This window comes from Corvus cornix, chromosome 2, assembly GCF_000738735.6.
Source record: "Corvus cornix cornix isolate S_Up_H32 chromosome 2, ASM73873v5, whole genome shotgun sequence".
Taxonomy (NCBI): Eukaryota; Metazoa; Chordata; class Aves; order Passeriformes; family Corvidae; genus Corvus; species Corvus cornix.
Genome location: NC_046333.1, coordinates 117819710 through 117828492, shown reverse-complemented (window position 1 = coordinate 117828492; position 8783 = coordinate 117819710). Strand labels below are relative to the sequence as shown.

The 8783-nt window shown below is 43.9% G+C and overlaps 1 long non-coding RNA gene across 1 annotated transcript in view; it reads right to left on the bottom strand.

Moving 5' to 3' along the window:
- Window positions 1-4692: 4692 nt before the first annotated feature.
- Window positions 4693-8783, bottom strand: part of LOC120409809 — a 5057-nt gene continuing 966 nt past the window's right edge. The window contains exons 2-3 of the long non-coding RNA XR_005601610.1: window positions 7236-7515; window positions 4693-5774 (exon numbers count right to left, since the gene is read on the bottom strand). This is a non-coding gene — a long non-coding RNA (uncharacterized LOC120409809). The remainder of the gene's footprint in view (window positions 5775-7235; window positions 7516-8783) is intronic.

Genomic DNA, 8783 nt, shown 5'->3' with positions numbered 1-8783 from the left:
CCTGCAGCAGTCCAGACATATCCTTCTCTAAACTTCAGGGAAAACAGATTTATTTGAATTATAAAGCCTTTGGAAACCAAACCATGACTGTGAATATATATATCACACACCTGAAGGTCTGGCTGCAATTCATAAGCCAGGGAGCTTTACTTGCCAAGAAAAAACCCCAGAAATTGCAATGTGGATTATAAATATGAGATCAAGGTTGTTTAAACAAGCTGTTGGCTTGCATTTACCCCAGCACTTGGGACTCTACCTGCTTGCCACCTCAGTTCTGGCTATGCAGATAAAGCAGCATAAGAACACACCAGTGACATTTTATTGAATAGTAGGGGCCAACATGAGAAGCTGATTTCTTTGCTCGTGTGTAGCACAGTTCTCATTCCAAATACATCACGTGCTAGGGGATGCTGTAACCCCTCCTTGTATATGATGCTCTACTAATTGGGCAGGTACGCAATGTTGTGGAAAATGAGAAATTAGATTACCCTTGGAATCACATTCAGCCAAACTTAAAATTCAAGCTTCAGCAAGTCTGCTTGGCACTGACTTACAGAAGTGTTTGGAAAGCATGGTTGCATTTGGATGGTGTGAAATAAATAGGAAACTGGGACAGAAAACTTGAAGAAGTGATATTGGGTCCTAGGGGAATAAGCAAAACAAGGAGAATCTTTTTTGCATTCCTGGTATTATTTATGCATGGCTGCTGCTTAGTGAGACTACCTCCAGAGTCTGTTGCTGGTTTTGAGAGGCAACAGACCATGCAAGGGCAGCTATTCCACAAAGCTGTCACATCCAGGACTCTGTTCTGTGAGTGATGAGCAGGTACTCATGTGGAAGCAGGAATTAAATCCAGATGTTTAATCTGTTTAAAATCAAAGAGAATCATTCAAACTATGACTTCTGTGAAGGAAGTGGAAATTATGTCAAGAAACAGTCATTTATCAGTAGATAAAGATGGTTTGCCAGTCTGGGGAAAACAGCACAACTTATATGTAGTTGTCAAACAGCAAGCAGTACAGGCTAGGTCTGCATCCTCAGCTGCTAAATAATTATTTAGGGTCCTGAACAGCCTTGTGTCCCCTTACAGTGAAGCAGAGTGCTGCTGGCAATGCTGAGTGATCAGAGTTGACATGCTGGGAACACACTACCAGCAGGTAATGCAGACACAGCTCTAAGGGGCAAACACTGCAGCAGTAATCTTAATATGAAATACCTTCTTTCTGGGCCCATTTTCACAGACCTGAGTTCCCTGATTATCTATAACACACGTATTAGTTTGCTCATGAAGCCTCTGCAAACTAATGAATCTTTCAGGCTGATCCCCAGTTACGATTGCAGGGGTAGTCAGTTCCCTGTACAGAGTCAGGAGAGAGACCACTTCTTTAGGGCTGCATTGATAAGGGCACCCTCCACCTCATGTAACTCTAACCCACCTGACATGACCTGCAGCCCAGCCACCCTGCTGGAAAAGTGCTATCCTGGCAGGACACAACATGACCCCATCACTGTGTTGGGCACTAAGGAGCAGGTTTCTGTCAAAATGCCCAGAATAGCAGGTAAGAGATGAACTCATTTGTGAAAAACATCCTGCTGACATTGAAGCCTTACAAGGAAGGAACATTCTCCCAACATGAAATTTTTTTATTGTCTAAAAGACCTGCCAGGTTGTAATTTGCTATAATTAAACTAGATGAGGCTGATACTGGAAGGAGGCAAGCCAATTAGTTTGGGATGTCAGTTTTTGTTTTCCACTGTCAAAGTCTGTTAAAGGACCTTGATAGATTGCTGGGTTGGCTTTTTCAACTCGATAATCCGCATGTGAAAGACCAGCAGGCAGCTGGGTGCAGAGAAGCACACTGCAGTCAGTGTTGAGCAAAGGCTGCACCTGCCAACATGGTGCTCAGAGGAGACAATGGTGTTGCAATGCCTGAGCTGTGGGCAGCTGGAGGAAGAGGTGAAACTCAGGATCCAAACATGGAGAATAGGCTTGCATGTGAATGAAGAAAGCCTGCACTTGAAGTTGTTTGGGCCAAAATCTGCCATTTTTTGGTGCAAAACTACAGGCTTTTTAGTGGCCCAACTATGTGTTCTCAGGTTTTAAACAGGAAAAGTTAGTATTGTTGCATGCTAACCAGCAACCATACCCCTAGCTTCAAACTCCAATTAATAATATATGGTAAATACCATCTTCTTAATCAAAGAGTCACAGAATCAATTATGTCGGAACAGACCTCTGAGGTCATTGAGTCCAACCTGTGACCGAACACCACCACCTCAACTAGACCATGGCACTGAGTTCCATGTCCAGTCTTTCCTTAAACACCTCCAGGGATGGTGACTGCACCACCTCCCTGGGCAGCCCATTCCAATGTCTAATCTCCCTTTCTGTGAAGAAATTGTTCCTGATGTCCAACCTAAACTCCCCTGGTGCAGTTTAAGACTGTCCTCTCATCCTATCACCAGCTGCCTGGAAGAAGATACTGAACCCCACTTGGCTACAAGCTTCTTCCAGGGAGTTGTAGAGAGTGATAAGGTCATCCCTGAGACTCCTTTTCTTCAGCCTAAACAGCCACAGCTCTCTCAGCTACTCCTCATAAGACTTGTGCTCCAGACACTTCACCAGTTTTGTTACCCTTCTCTGGACAATGTCATCCTCTGCACTACTGAAAACAAGCAGTTATTGGATAAAATCAGGCATCAATTCCCATGGGTTTAACTGGTAGAGCTCTGTTGAATATTAACTATAATAATGACATATCTTAGCACTAAAAAACCACAGTAATCCAGGCTGTAAACTCTTTCATTTTAGAGAGTACCTTCAGATCAAAACTGAATTTCAAAAAATTTACTTCAAATTTTATGTTAAAAATCTCTATGGATGTGGAAGAGTACAACCAATAATTACAGAAATTGTAATATATAGTCACTGTATGTCACTGCACCAGGCAAAAATCTGTTAATTTCTTGCTACAGTTTTTGTTTTCAGATCCTCAAGACATCAGCTGGTCTTTTAGGAAACTGGTGGTACCTGGCTCAGTCCTTAGTGAACATGTAGTGCCATATTTCTGCGGTCACATCCCCAGTTTTACTGTCAGTTAAAGTACTATGGCAAATCTGTTTCTCTAAAAAACTGGAATTAAGAAGAAACTCAGGCAAAAAAAGTCTAAAAGTTTGAAGGACATATCTTCAGCTGGCCTAAATTGTAACAGTATGACTTATTAATGCCACCAGAACAGTTTGTAGCAACTGATAATCTCTGAGGTTTTAAGATTGTCAGCAAATTCTGTTTTGCAGTACAAACCTAGCCATTTCCTGAAATTGCATGGTTCAGTTAAGCTTAAGAAAAACTATCCAAGTTTATTTCAAGAGTCAACATTTATTTCCTGTGTAGCTGGCTGATCTGGGACTCACCTAGAACCTTACTGAGAGTATGTTTTGCCAGAATAAAAGAACTGCTACTCAAGGCTTCCTACAAAAATGTTTGCCAGTAAGTCCTACTATATTGCAGGACACAGCAATTAACAGTCAAATGCATTTATTATTCTCAAGATTTTTTTACCCCAACATGTACAAGTTGATTGATACTATTTTGGGTGTCTCAGTTTAGAAAAGAATGACAGTTTCCTTTGGCATTTCAGTCTGCATTTTGGCTGGTTCTAATGAAGACAAATTCCTCTCAATCAGGATTGTTCTGTTCGTTAAGTGAGACAGATGGCACACTCACTGTATTGGTAACGACTCAGATTTTAAGTGCATCTGGGATATACTGGTTTGTGTTCCCCAGCTAAAAAGTGAACAATATTTCAAATGGAAGAGAACTCAGGTTCGTCTTTTGCAGAAGTTTTGTGACATGTACACAGTTCTGAAGAACCTATGGAAAGACAGGTTTTAGACACATTCAGACAATTTTGTAAAACATGGTCCAGCAGAAAATCAAACACACACTTCCAAACCCCTACCAGAACTGTGCAGAACTGTCACCAAGGGGGGTGTAGCACTCATTCCTGTTCTTCCCACCTGGTCCTGAGAGCAGCACTGGGTTCAGCTGAAGGCTTTTATTTGAGGTATATCCAGCCCCAGAAACACTAAAGAGGGGGGGTTTTTTTTCAGTTGCCATTTCTTGTTGACTTTGTCTTAATACTTACTTCACGCTCAGTTTCAGGGAAGGTTAACTGAAGTTCAGGTTGTGTTTTCTCCAAAGTTGGTGAGGTCTTTAAGTTAACCAGCTGGAAAGCAGGTGCATGTACCACAAGACCCTTGTCACCTGAAAACTATATACTCTACTTCCATTGTACTTATTAGCATCCCCAACAGGTTCATATTGGTAAATAGCACAGATTTTAGGAGGGAAAGAATCAAGACAAGATTTCTTCTAGCTCTCATCTGCTGAGACTTGAAAACACACGATACAAGAGAAGACTGTAAATTTAGGACCTAAGTGTTGTTTAGATCAGCTGAAGCCTTCTTAGGGTATCTGTGGAGGAACTTCATGGGCATCTGTTCAGCCTCTGGTGTGGAGGTAGAGAAACACATACCAGAAGGAACAGCCTTCCTGGCTGTCCCACCAATTAAATGATAAAGCAAGAAAAGTGCAAAACCACAAACAGCCTCAAAACCCTCATGATGTTTCTGCTCAATGTTGAGGCACATAGGCTCTGCGGAGAGACGTGACTCTCTGGGGCATTCAAATCTACTCAGCACTTTATATGGTAACTAAGATGAAAGAAACAAAGTGTTCTGTTAAAAAGACTCCCAGCTCTCCAGAGAAAATAGCTTTGTGTATCACTTTATGCTAGTGGTGTCACAATAGAAAACAAAATACCACAGTTACATACATGTTCTTTGTCTAGAAGTATTTACAAATAACTTTACAAATTTTTACACACATTTTTCAGTTTTGCTTGTTTACTTTTAAATTAAGAGAAAAATTAGTCCCCAGAGGCTTCTAAGGCTTCAGTTGGTGCCTTGTACTGTACATTCATGCTTGGCTTCTTCCTGGGAGAAGGGAGGAAAGGAGTTTAAAAATGTGCAAATCACAGACATCTAAACAGCCCTAGGTTCCTAGAGACCGACATCCATTGAGCAGTTTTCCTACTTCTCTTCAAATCACAGACAGCTACTTGTGATGGACTTGGGGCAAAGGAGATTAGGAAAGGAGAAGTCATATATGAATTGCAATAATTAGGTGAGTACATTAGTGTTTGCACATCTGGGTAAGAAGAGTCATAGATCAGTCCCTACTGCATTCAGCAGTTCAAACAATGCAAGGAGTGGACATTGTGAATTCTAAATACAGCATTGAAATGATCACTTGTACACTGCTAGGGTTTGACTCCTGCTGCATATTTTGGAGTCAAAATTACTGTTTACTGACACAATCTTGTCCAGGCACAGTATGATCCTCTCAGTCAAAAAATACTGTTTTTTGAGAAAGACGCACCCTCCTTCTAGTTTTCACAGGTTGTTTTCTTTTCATGCCTCAACACTAAACATTGTAAAAATATTGAAATAAAAAAGAAAAGAATTTACAATTTACAAGTGTCCATATAAGTAAATTATTTAAAAATTCAATATCATCTACAAGGATCTACGAAATAACAACTCTGATAATGACACTGAGCCTGTGGGAAGAACAATCCACATGCCGTGAGGAACGGATGTGGTGGCTTCTTCCAGAACGATGAGTCACAAGGTTGGTCTTTTCTTCTAAAATCTGTTTCTTCAGCTACAGCAGCAGAAGTCTTGAGTCCATGTTCATTACTTACTTTGACCTAAAAAGCAGGATATATGAATTACTTACAAATGAAAACCTGTTTTGTTTATCTTCTAATTTGTAACCTGTAAATTCATACCAGCTGACAGGTTAGTAACTAATAAACAAGTAGATAAATCTCATGTGATCACTAACTTCCTCTGCTGTAAGGCTCATCTATATAGTCAAGAATGAATGGCTGGGTACAAAGCAGTAGCTTTGTGCTATGCATACCACAAAAAGCAAAAAACTTTTGGGAGAAGTCCCATATCTGGTAAAACATATCTGAAGCTCACACAACTATAGATTCATTTTAGCATAATATAATTCAACAGTGCAAGACATATTTTCACTCAGTTATAAAATCCTGACATGATCTGATTACAAACATGAGCATCTGAGCTGGACTTACACTATTTATAGTCCCCACCATAGTGACACACCTGCTGAATCTGTGTGTTCTCACATGACTCTCTGGTTGTTGTTGTGCAATCTTCTCCACTTCTAGGAGAGCCAAGCTAACCACAAACAATCCTTTCTCCCAGGTAGTGTACCTTTTTTCATCATCTTTAAAGCCACAGGAGTAAAAACCATCAGGCTTCGTCGGACCCTCAGGACCCCGCTGCCATATGTGTACTGACAACCCTGAGGAGACCTGAAAAGCATCTGTAGGATGAATAGGGCCCAGGGCTTGGTGAGGCTGTTGCTTCAAAAACCAACAATTGCAGTGCTTCTTCTTGAGAAGCACTCCATTCCCATTTTGTCCCTTTTCTTAACAAGTTATAAAGAGGTCTGGCAATTATGGAAAATCTGGGATGTGTTTTCTCCGGAACACTAATAATCCTAAAGCACGTTGGAGATCTTTTTTGGATTCAGGCATTTTAATCTGATCTAAAGAGGTTAGGGTATCAGGTGGGATACGTGTCATACCTCCTTTCCCCCAAATTCCCAACAATTTCACTTCATGTGAAGGGTTTTGGGTTTTTTCTGAGGGAATTTGCAAATCAAGGCTTTCTAAGTGGGAGGTTATTTTCTGTTGGGTATCTCTCACTTCTTCTATTTCATCTCCTCCCACAAGGGTATCATCAGTGTGTTGATGAACAGCTAGATTGTCCGCTTTGGGTACTTTTTCGAACTCTTGGGCTAAAGCGTGATGAGCCAGGGTAGGAGAATGTTTGTACCCTTGGGGAAGCCTAGTGAAAGTGTGTTGCTGTCCTTCCCATGCGAAAGCAAAACGGTCCATATCTTCTGGCTGTAAAGGTGTCATAAAAAACATGTCTTTGACATCTATAGGTGGCATGATTGAATGAGCCTTTTCTTGAATCAATGTTATTAATTCTGCTAGATTTGGGACTGCTGCTGTAAGAGGGTCTGTGTTAGCATTTAGCCTACGAAAATCTATTGTCAGCCTCCACTTCCCATTAGGATTTCGCACTGGCCACACCGGAGAATTGAAAGGAGAATGGGTATTAAGTATTACTCCTTGTTGTCGTAGCTCTGCCTTTTCTTCTGGAGGATCTTGTCTGGCAGCTCTCTGAGCCTCTTCACCTTTGGCAGCGCCGCAGCATCCTTGGAGTCATGGACTGGCAACTGGCAGCTCCAGGACACTTGTTGCTCCTATGATGCTTTTCTCTGGGATAATCTTCTTGGACACGGCCTGGCTCCAATTTTTACTCCTAGGCCTTTTGTGGCAATCTGCATCCTCAGCCACAATCAGGTTCTGCAGATCGACGTGGCTCTGGGGAAGCAGGGACTCCTGTCTGTTGGCAAAGAAAACAAAGACAACTTGTAAGAAGAGAACCTGGAGCTTCTAGTTAGAAGAGAAAGAACTATTCAATCAAGGCAGGGCCGATGGAGGAAACTGTCTTAAATGGAACAAGCAGCAGAAGCACAGTAGTTTTGCAGAAGAAATTCTACTTCCAGCACTTGGCTTAGCGAAAAAGCCTGATGTTGCTATGAGAGACATGAGTTCATGTCTAGTATTGGGTAGCAGACATCTGAACATTTAGACTCTTGGCTTTCCAGGCTCACGCTCTTCAAACCTGAGAGTGAAACTATTCTAAAAGTTAGAGATGCTTGGATCCTGTGGGTCCCCTCAAGGTATTCCCCACCCCGTGCTGCCCGCGGGTCCCCTCAGGGCAGCCCCCGCCGCCTCATGGCACCCCTTCCCGCCTTTGCGGGTCCCCTCAGGGTACCCCCCACCCCTTGCCGCCCGCGGGTCCCCTCAGGGCAGCCCCCGCCGCCTCACGGCACCCCTTCCCGCCATTGCGGCTCCCCTCAGGGAACCCCCCACCCCTTGCCGCCCGCGGGTCCCCTCAGGGTACCCCCCACCGCCTCACGGCACCCCTTCCCACCATTGCGGCTCCCCTCAGGGAACCCCCCACCCCTTCCCGCCTCACGGCCCCCCTTCCCGCCATTGCGGCTCCCCTCCGGGTGCCCCCCCCGCAAGCCCCCCCTTCCCGCCATTTATGCGCCACCCCACAGCACCCCTCAGGCCACCATTTTAGCCCATCCAGCCGCAGCAGGCAGACCCCCCAGCACCAGCAGAACACCGCAGCCCCCATGGAAGGACAACACCCACACAAAAAAGGTTAGAAAAACACACAGAGGGTGGCAGCCAAGGAGGGACACTGCAGGGGGACACAAGGCCAAGAGCCCAGGGGGACATTCCAGGGGGACATAATAAAGGCCAAGAGCCCCCGGGAGTCCAGGGAATAAAGAGAAAGGGCTCTAAAATCACACACTACACAACAAACACAAGCCCTGTTCCCTAAACCTAACCTTAACCAGGACCCCAAACAACACCCCTTTCTCCCCAAAAGCAGCCAGAGGCAGCAGCCCTCCCCACAGCCGGAGGCAATAACCCTGAATGCTGAGCCAATGCCAGCACCCTCCTCACAGCTGGAGGTAATAATCCCAAATGCTGAGCCCATGCCAGCACCCTCCCCACAGCTGGAGGCAATAATCCCAAATGCCGAGCCCATGTCAGAACCCTCCCCACAGCTGGAGGTAATAATCCCAAATGCTG